Here is an 8,019-nt window from a genome sequence, read left to right on the forward strand (position 1 = left end):
GATAATCCATTCTATGAGTATCACATTTTGATCTGGTATCATATCAAGCATGATAGATGATATATACATAGATTATATATGTCTGATTTGGCAAGGAAATATGGATGAACTGGATGGGTTCTACAAATGGGTCAACATCAGAACAGAAAACATCAAATTTGAGATATGACCCATGATTATCACAATATTCATTTCCTAGATATTACTGTGAAAAAAGGGGAGGGAGAGTTAAACACTACTCTTTATAAAAAGAGTACAGATCAGAATAAATTTTTTAGATATGACAGCGTGTTGTTGTTCAGTCGTTTAGTCGTGTCTGACTCTTCGTGACCCCATGGACAGTAGCACGCCAGGCCTTCCTGTCCTGTGCTCTCTCCCAGAGTGTGCTTAAGTTCATATTAATTGCATCGGTGATGCTATCTAGCCATCTCAGCCTCTGCCATCCCCTTCTCCTTTTGCCTTCAATCTTTCCCAGCATCAGGGTCTTTTCCAGGGAGTTTTCTCTTCGCATTAGGTGGCCAAAATATTGGAGCTTCAGCTTCAGGATCTGTCCTTCCAATGAGCACTCAGGGTTGATTTCCTTTAGGATGGACTGATTGGACCTCCTTGCAGTCCAGGGGACTCGTAAGAGTCTTCTCCAGCACCACAGTTCAAAAGCATCCATTCTTTGGGGCTCAGCCTTCCTTATAGTCCAGCTCTCACAGCCATACATTACTACTGGAAAAACCATAGCTTTGATGATATGAACCTTCGTTGGCAAGGTGATGTCTCTGCTTCTTACTATGCTGTCTAGGTGTGCCATAGCTTTCCTCCCAAGGAGCAAGCGTCTTTTAATTTCATGGCTACAGTCACCGTCTGCGGTGATCTTGGAGCCCAAGAAAGTAAAATCTGTCACTGCTTCCATTTCTTCCCCTTCTATATACCAGGAAGTGATGGGGCCAGATGCCATAATCTTCGTTTTTTTAATGTTGAGTTTCAAACCAGCTTTTGCACTCTCCTCTTTCACCCTCAACAAGAGGCTCTTTAGATCCTCTTCGCTTTCTGCCATTAGGGTGGTATCGTCTGCGTATCTGAGGTTGTTGATAATTCTCTCAGCAATCTTAATTCCGACCTGTGATTCATCCAACCCGGCGTTTCTCATGATGTACTCTGCATATAAGTTAAATAAGCAGGGCGACAATATACAGCCTTGTCGTACTCCTTTCCCAATTTTGAACCAATTAGTTGTTCCATGTCCGGTTCTTACTGTTGCTTCTTGACCCTCATACAGGTTTCTCAGGAGACAGGTAAGGTGGTCTGGTACTCACATCTCTTTAAGAATTTGCCACAGTTTGTTGTGATCCACACAATCAAAGGCTTTAGCATCGTCAATGAAGCAGAAATAGACATTTTTCTGGAATTCTCTTGCTTTCTCCATGATCCAGCGAATGTTGGCGATTTGATCTCTAGTTCCGCTGCCTCTTTGAAACCCCGCTTGTACTTCCAGTAGTTCTCGGTTCACATGCTGCTGAAGCCTAGCTTGTAGGATTTTGAGCATAACCTTGCTGGCATCTAAAATGAGTGCAATTGTGCAGTAGTTTGAACACTCTTTGGCATTGCCCTTCTTTGGAATTGGAATGTAAACTGACCTTTTCCAGTCTTGTCGCCACTGTTGAGTGTTCCAAATTTGTTGGCATATTGAGTGCAGTACTTTAACAGCATCATCTTTTAGGATTTTAAATAGCTCAGCTGGAATACTGTCATCTCCGCTAGCTTTGTTGTTACTAATGCTTCCTAAGGCCCACTTGACTTCACTCTCGAGGATGTCCGGCTCAAGTTCAGTGACCGCACTATCATGGCTATCAGGGACATTAAGATCTTTCCTGTATAGTTCTTCTGTGTATTCTTTCCACCTCTTCTTAATCTCATCTGCTTCTGTTAGGTCCCTGCCTTCTTTGTCCTTTATCATGCCCGTCTTTGCACAAAACGTTCCCTTGAGATCTCCAATTTTCTTGAAGAGATCGCTAGTCTTTCCCATTCTGTTGTTTTCCTTGATTTCCTTGCATTGTTCATTTAAGAAGGCCTTCTTGTCTCTCCTTGCTATTCTCTGGAACTCTGCATTCAGTTGAATATATCTTCCTCTTTCTCCCTTGCTTTTTGCTTCCCTTCTTTCCTCAGCCACTTGTAAAGCCTCCTCAGACAGCCACTTTGCTTTCTTGCATTTCTTTTTCTTTGGGATGGATTTAGTTGCTGCCTCCTGAACAATGTTACGGACCTCCATCCATAGTTCCTCAGGCACTCTGTCTACCAGGTCTAATCCCTTAAATCTATTCCTCACCTCTACTGTATATTCATAAGGGATATGATTTAGGTCATACCTGAATGGTTTAGTGGTTTTCCCTACGTTCTTCAATTTAAGCCGAAATTTTGCAAGAAGCAGCTCATGATCTGAGCTACAGTCAGCTCCAGGTCTTGTTTTTACTGACTGTATAGAGCTTCTCCATCTTTGGCTGCAAAGGACAGAATCAATCTGATTTCGATATGAACCATCTGGTGATGTCCATGTGTAGAGTTGCCTCTTGTGCTGTTGGAAAAGAGTGTTTGCTATGATCAGCGTGTTCTCTTGGCAAAACTCTATTAGCCCTTGTCCTGCTTCATTTTGTACACCAAGGCCATGCTTGCCTGTTATCCCGGTGATTTCTTGACTTCCTACTTTAGCATTCCAATCCCCTATGATGAAGTGGACATCTTTTTTTGGTGTTAGTTCTAGAAGGTGTTGTAGGTCTTCATAGAACCGATCAACCTCAGCTTCTTTGGCCTCAGTGGTTGTGGCATAGACTTGAATTACTGTGATGTTGAATGGTTTGCCTTGGATTTGTACTGAGATCATTCTATCATTTTTGAGATTGTACCCCAGTACTGTTTTTCCCACCCGTTTATTGACTATGAGTGCTACTCCATTTCTTTTAAGGGATTCTTGCCCTCAGTAGTAGGTATAATGGTCGCCTGAATTAAATTCGCCCATGCCTGTCCATTTTAGTTCGCTGATTCCCAAGATGTCGATGTTCAATCTTGCCATCTCATGTTTGACCACCTCCAGCTTACCTTGATTCATTGATCTTACATTCCAGGTTCCTAAACAATATTGTTCTTTACAGCATTGGACTTCCTTTCACCACCAGACACATCCACAGCTGAGTGTCCTTTCGGCTTTGGCCCAGCCGCTTCACTCTTTCTGGTGTTACTTGGAAATTCCCTCTGCTCTTCCCCAGTAGTATATTGGACACCTTCCGACCTGAGGGGCTCATCTTCCGGCGTCATCTCTTTTAGCCTTGTGATACGTTCCATGGGGTTTTCTTGGCAAGAATACTGGAGTGGGTTGCCATTTCCTTCTCCAGTGGACCACATTTTGTCAGAACTCTCCACCATGACCTGTCCGTCTTGGGTGGCCCTGCATGGCATAGCTTATGGCTTCACTGAGTTACGCAAGCCCCTTTGCCACAACAAGGCAGTGATCCATGAAGGGGATGATAGCGTGTACCCTAGACATATTAGAGAAAATGTCCCATATGGACAATTCATAAGAATTAAGAGGAATTGTACAAAAGATTCAGATTATAGATGGGAATGTGATAATTTATATCAAACGTGTGTACAGAGGGTTATTCAAAAGGAATGATACAGAGAACTAGAAGGAGAGTGGACAGCATAAACAGAAGCTCTTTACTGTCACCCAAACAGAAGAAATCCAGCAATAGAATAGTATTATCAAAAGAATAATATGTGTTTGCATGTTTTGCCCCTCATTCTTTCTGTATTAACCTTTTAAAAATTCATAATTCTGTATGATGATGCACATTTGTATGATTTATGTTATATACAATGGTGGCCCTTTGAATGTATAAACTGTCAGGTCGACCTGGGAAGCTCTGCAGCTCCACCTGGTGACCAGATATAGAAGGCAGTCTGGTCCACACTGCAGTAGTTGCAGGATCTAGCTCTGGGCCTGCAGGTGCTTGTGAGTCCTCTAATGCAGACCAGCTGGGAACCTCAGGAAGCTCTATAAAGAGCTTCCTCCTCCCTCCAAGCTTTGCCACGGAACATGAGTCTTTGTGGTGGCCGCATTCTGTTCTTCAGTCTTGCGCCTGACCTTGCTACCCTTTTGCTGATTCTTGACCCTTGCCTGTTCCTGATTATGCCTTTGCCTCTGGCCCTGCAGCACCTTGCTGATAATTAACCTTAGCCTGCTCTGGACCTTGCTCTTGCCTCTGGCCCTACTGTGCCTTGCCAGTGTCTGACCCTGCCGTGCCTTGCCAGTGTCTGACCCTTGACTGAGGAACCTTGGTTCTCTCCCCACCTCCATCACCCCTGGTCCCAGCGTTCTAGCCAAGGATACCTGCTGCTTATGTCCTGGACCTGACAATAAACTTTACATATTGTCTTTTTAGAATACCCTGAAGAAGGAGCTGAGGATCCAAAGCACATCGGAGTTCTTTTGTTGCATTAAACATCCTTTTTGTTTGTTTGTTTTACCCTTTTGCCCTTTGCTTTTCTGCCAGTGGCATCTATATATACCACCAGTTCACATGTTGAAAGCGTTGTGAGGCCTTCAATCCATTGCATTATAGGAGGTAAGCATTTATTCTTCCAATGTTGTAGTATCAGTCTTTCAGCTGTCAAAAGGGAGCAGAGAAACAATTTATGCTGACCATGCGCTAATTTCCAGGAAGCAGGTAGATAATTTAAAAGAACACATAGATCAGTAAATATTAAAGCATGTTCCAATACAAAGTTTATCCATGTAATAATCTCCTCCCCAAAAGAGGCAACTATTGGGCATTGTCGAATCATATGGTTAAAAAAAGAGGTGTGTTAGACCTCCAGCAATTAACCAATTTAGACAAACTCTTATTAAAGAGACTTTGTGGCATCCAATAGACCTGGAGCAAGAGTTTTTGCTGAATAAGGCGTAGCCTGAGATCCATAGAAGCTTCAGATACAAATGCTAAAGTGGTGATCCATTGATGAGGCAAAATGGGACGATCCTGTTCCATTCCTGTTTAACACCCTGTGTTTCATATTTATTCACCAATAATAAGTATATATAAACATGGATCATGGGTCGATATAACTGATCGGCCTCAATAAGTGCCTCCAATAGTGAAGGAGACTCTGAAGCTGTAAAAGCAGCAGGGCCAAACCTAGATTCCAACAAATGCTGCAATCGCAAGCATTGCCACTCTGCTGTGGCAGGCAGGTGGACCACTGTGGGACTCCAAGCCTTTAGATCAAGTACAGTATTTTCCTTACGGGCAATAAACCAAACTTTTCTGCGGCCTCCATTACTTGGTAAGCAAGTGTCTTTATTTAGAGCTCCTGGGAAGGCATCTATATACCACCAGTTCACATGCTGAAAGCATTGTGAGGTCTTCAATCCATTGCATTATAGGAGGTGAGCATTTATTCTTCAGATTAAAGGGGGGGGGACAATGTCTTATTTTGGCTCTATTTCTAACTTTACCCTGTTTTTTTTCATCCACAAACTGTGGGTAATTAATGATGCATTCTGTAACTTAACCCAATTTGTTTGTATCTCTTTGTTTAGATATACCACAAAACATTAGTGTTGATCATGACTGTATGATATGGAGGTTTCAGGGAAAGAGTCTGGGCATCTAATATAATATCACTGTGGTGTCCTGCAGCTAAGCAAGGAAGTTTCTGGCTGAGAAAATGAGGATGAAACAGGTGCCTCTTCAAACAAGGGAAACGAGTTTAAAAAAATATATTGACATTGTCTGTTGTCTCAAACAGACCCTACAGAATGTGTGTGTTATTTATGAAAATTTGTTACTACATGTAACAGAAAGATTGTGATAGGAAAGCAAAACTCACCTTCAGCTCCAGCGGTGTAGTGGTGGCGAGTCACGCTGAGGCTTTGCTCCAGCACTTTTTTTGAAGCCAGCCCCCAGCTAGGTCACAGTCTGCTAGAGAAGGAGGAGGGAGCAGAGGGAGTGCAGGCGGCTGCCTCTCGTCTACTTCACAGAGCTGGCCACACAAAGGGGGGGAGAGAGAGAAAGAGCCTGAGGGAGCTCTGTAGCTCTTGCCCCCCCCTTCTCCTCCTCAGCTCTTGGCTTCTCTACCCATCCCTGCTCCATGCCTGTACGCCTGGCGCTGCCCTCGTCTCCTGCAACACTGGCCACCCATTCAGGGCGGGGGCTGCTGCTGGCCATAGCAGCAGGAGAGGGGGGGCGCTGCCACCATTATTTACTTATGGGGCAGGGCAGGTGCCTGGTTTGTGCCAGTGTTTAGGATTTATCACACAACCCTATGCATGTTTACTCAGAAGTCAGTCCCACTATGCTCAGTGGCCAATTGGGCTTTTTCCCCGGTAAGTGTGCATAGGACTGCAGCCTTAGCTGCCTTCCCAAGATCTCTGTACATTTCATTTGAAATAAAGACCCATTGGATTGCACTGTTAATTCTTGAACATTAATTTCTACAGTAGGCAGAATTGCCAAATGCAACCTGCTCTGTCAGCTACACCTTTGGTACAAAAGTGACATGGATCTGGGCAAACAAACCCTGGTGGAGGGGAGGGAAACAGAAAAAAGTCAGTTGGGGGGAGAAGAGAAAGAAGGTCAGGGTGTGTGGTTCAATCCAGTTGGGTGTGTGGACGTTTCTGTTGTGGGATGGGAGAGATACAATGAAGGAGCTTTGGAAAGGCGAATGGGTAATGTTGGGGTGCTCAGGGAGTGTGCAAGGGGGCTGTTTAAATGAGAAGGGATCTGTCCAGGAGGGCTGAGTGGAGAGGGTGAAGCTTCCATAGAGGATCATATTCCGAAAACCTAAAATGTTTGTGTTTGAGTGAGTGGGTGAAAATGATTCCTTGCAAGAGGAAAAAAGGCGGGATATAAATGCAATAATAAAAATAAATAAATAAATAAATAAACGATTAACACCCCTGCATTTTTCCTTAGCTGTCCAATTGAAATGCCACTGCCTTACTCTCAGCTGCACTGTTTCTGGATCCCAATGAAGGCTGTGTATCTTACAAGGTTGTACAATCTTAGAAGTGGGCGTGGCTTTGACTGTCACGAAGGGACCCTGCACTTCTGGATTTGCCACTACACTACTGTTCCGCTCAGACTTTGATGGAGCCCTTTACACGTGTGCCCAGTTTGTCTAGTGTTGCAGCCTTTTTGTTGTTGTTCAGTCGTTCAGTCGTGTCTGACTCTTCGTGACCCCATGGACCATAGCATGCCAGGCCTTCCTGTCCTTCGCTCTCTCGGTGATGCTATCTAGCCATCTCATCCTCTGCTGTCCCCTTCCCCTTTTGCTTTCAGTCTTTCCCAGCATCAAGGTCTTTTCCAGAGAGTTTTCTCTTCACATTAGGTGGCCAAAATATTGGAGCTTCAGCTTCAATATCTGTCCTTCCAATGAGCAGTCAGGGTTCATTTCCTTTAGGATTGACTGATTTGACCTCCTTGCAGTCCAGGGGACTCGTAAGAGTCTTCTCCAGCACCACAGTTCAAAAGCATCCATTCTTTGGGGCTCAGCCTTCCTTATAGTCCAGCTCTCACAGCCATACATTACTACTGGGAAAACCATAGCTTTGATGATACGAACCTTTGTTGGCAAGGTGATGTCTCTGCTTCTTACTATGCTGTCTAGGTGTGCCATAGCTTTCCTCCCAAGGAGCAAGCGTCTTTTAATTTCATGGCTACAGTCACCGTCTGCGGTGATCTTGGAGCCCAAGAAAGTAAAATCTGTCACTGCTTCCATTTCTTCCCCTTCTATATACCAGGAAGTGATGGGGCCAGATGCCGTAATCTTCGTTTTTTTAATGTTGAGTTTCAAACCAACTTTTGCACTCTCCACTTTCACCCTCAACAAGAGGCTCTTTAGATCCTCTTCGCTTTCTGCCATTAGGGTGGTATCGTCTGCGTATCTGAGGTTGTTGATAATTCTCTCAGCAATCTTAATTCCGACCTGTGATTCATCCAACCCGGCGTTTCTCATGATGTACTCTGCATATAA

Source organism: Heloderma suspectum, chromosome 1 (assembly GCF_057233095.1).
Source record: "Heloderma suspectum isolate Gila_16-S chromosome 1, 16-S_ref, whole genome shotgun sequence".
Lineage (NCBI taxonomy): Eukaryota > Metazoa > Chordata > Lepidosauria > Squamata > Helodermatidae > Heloderma > Heloderma suspectum.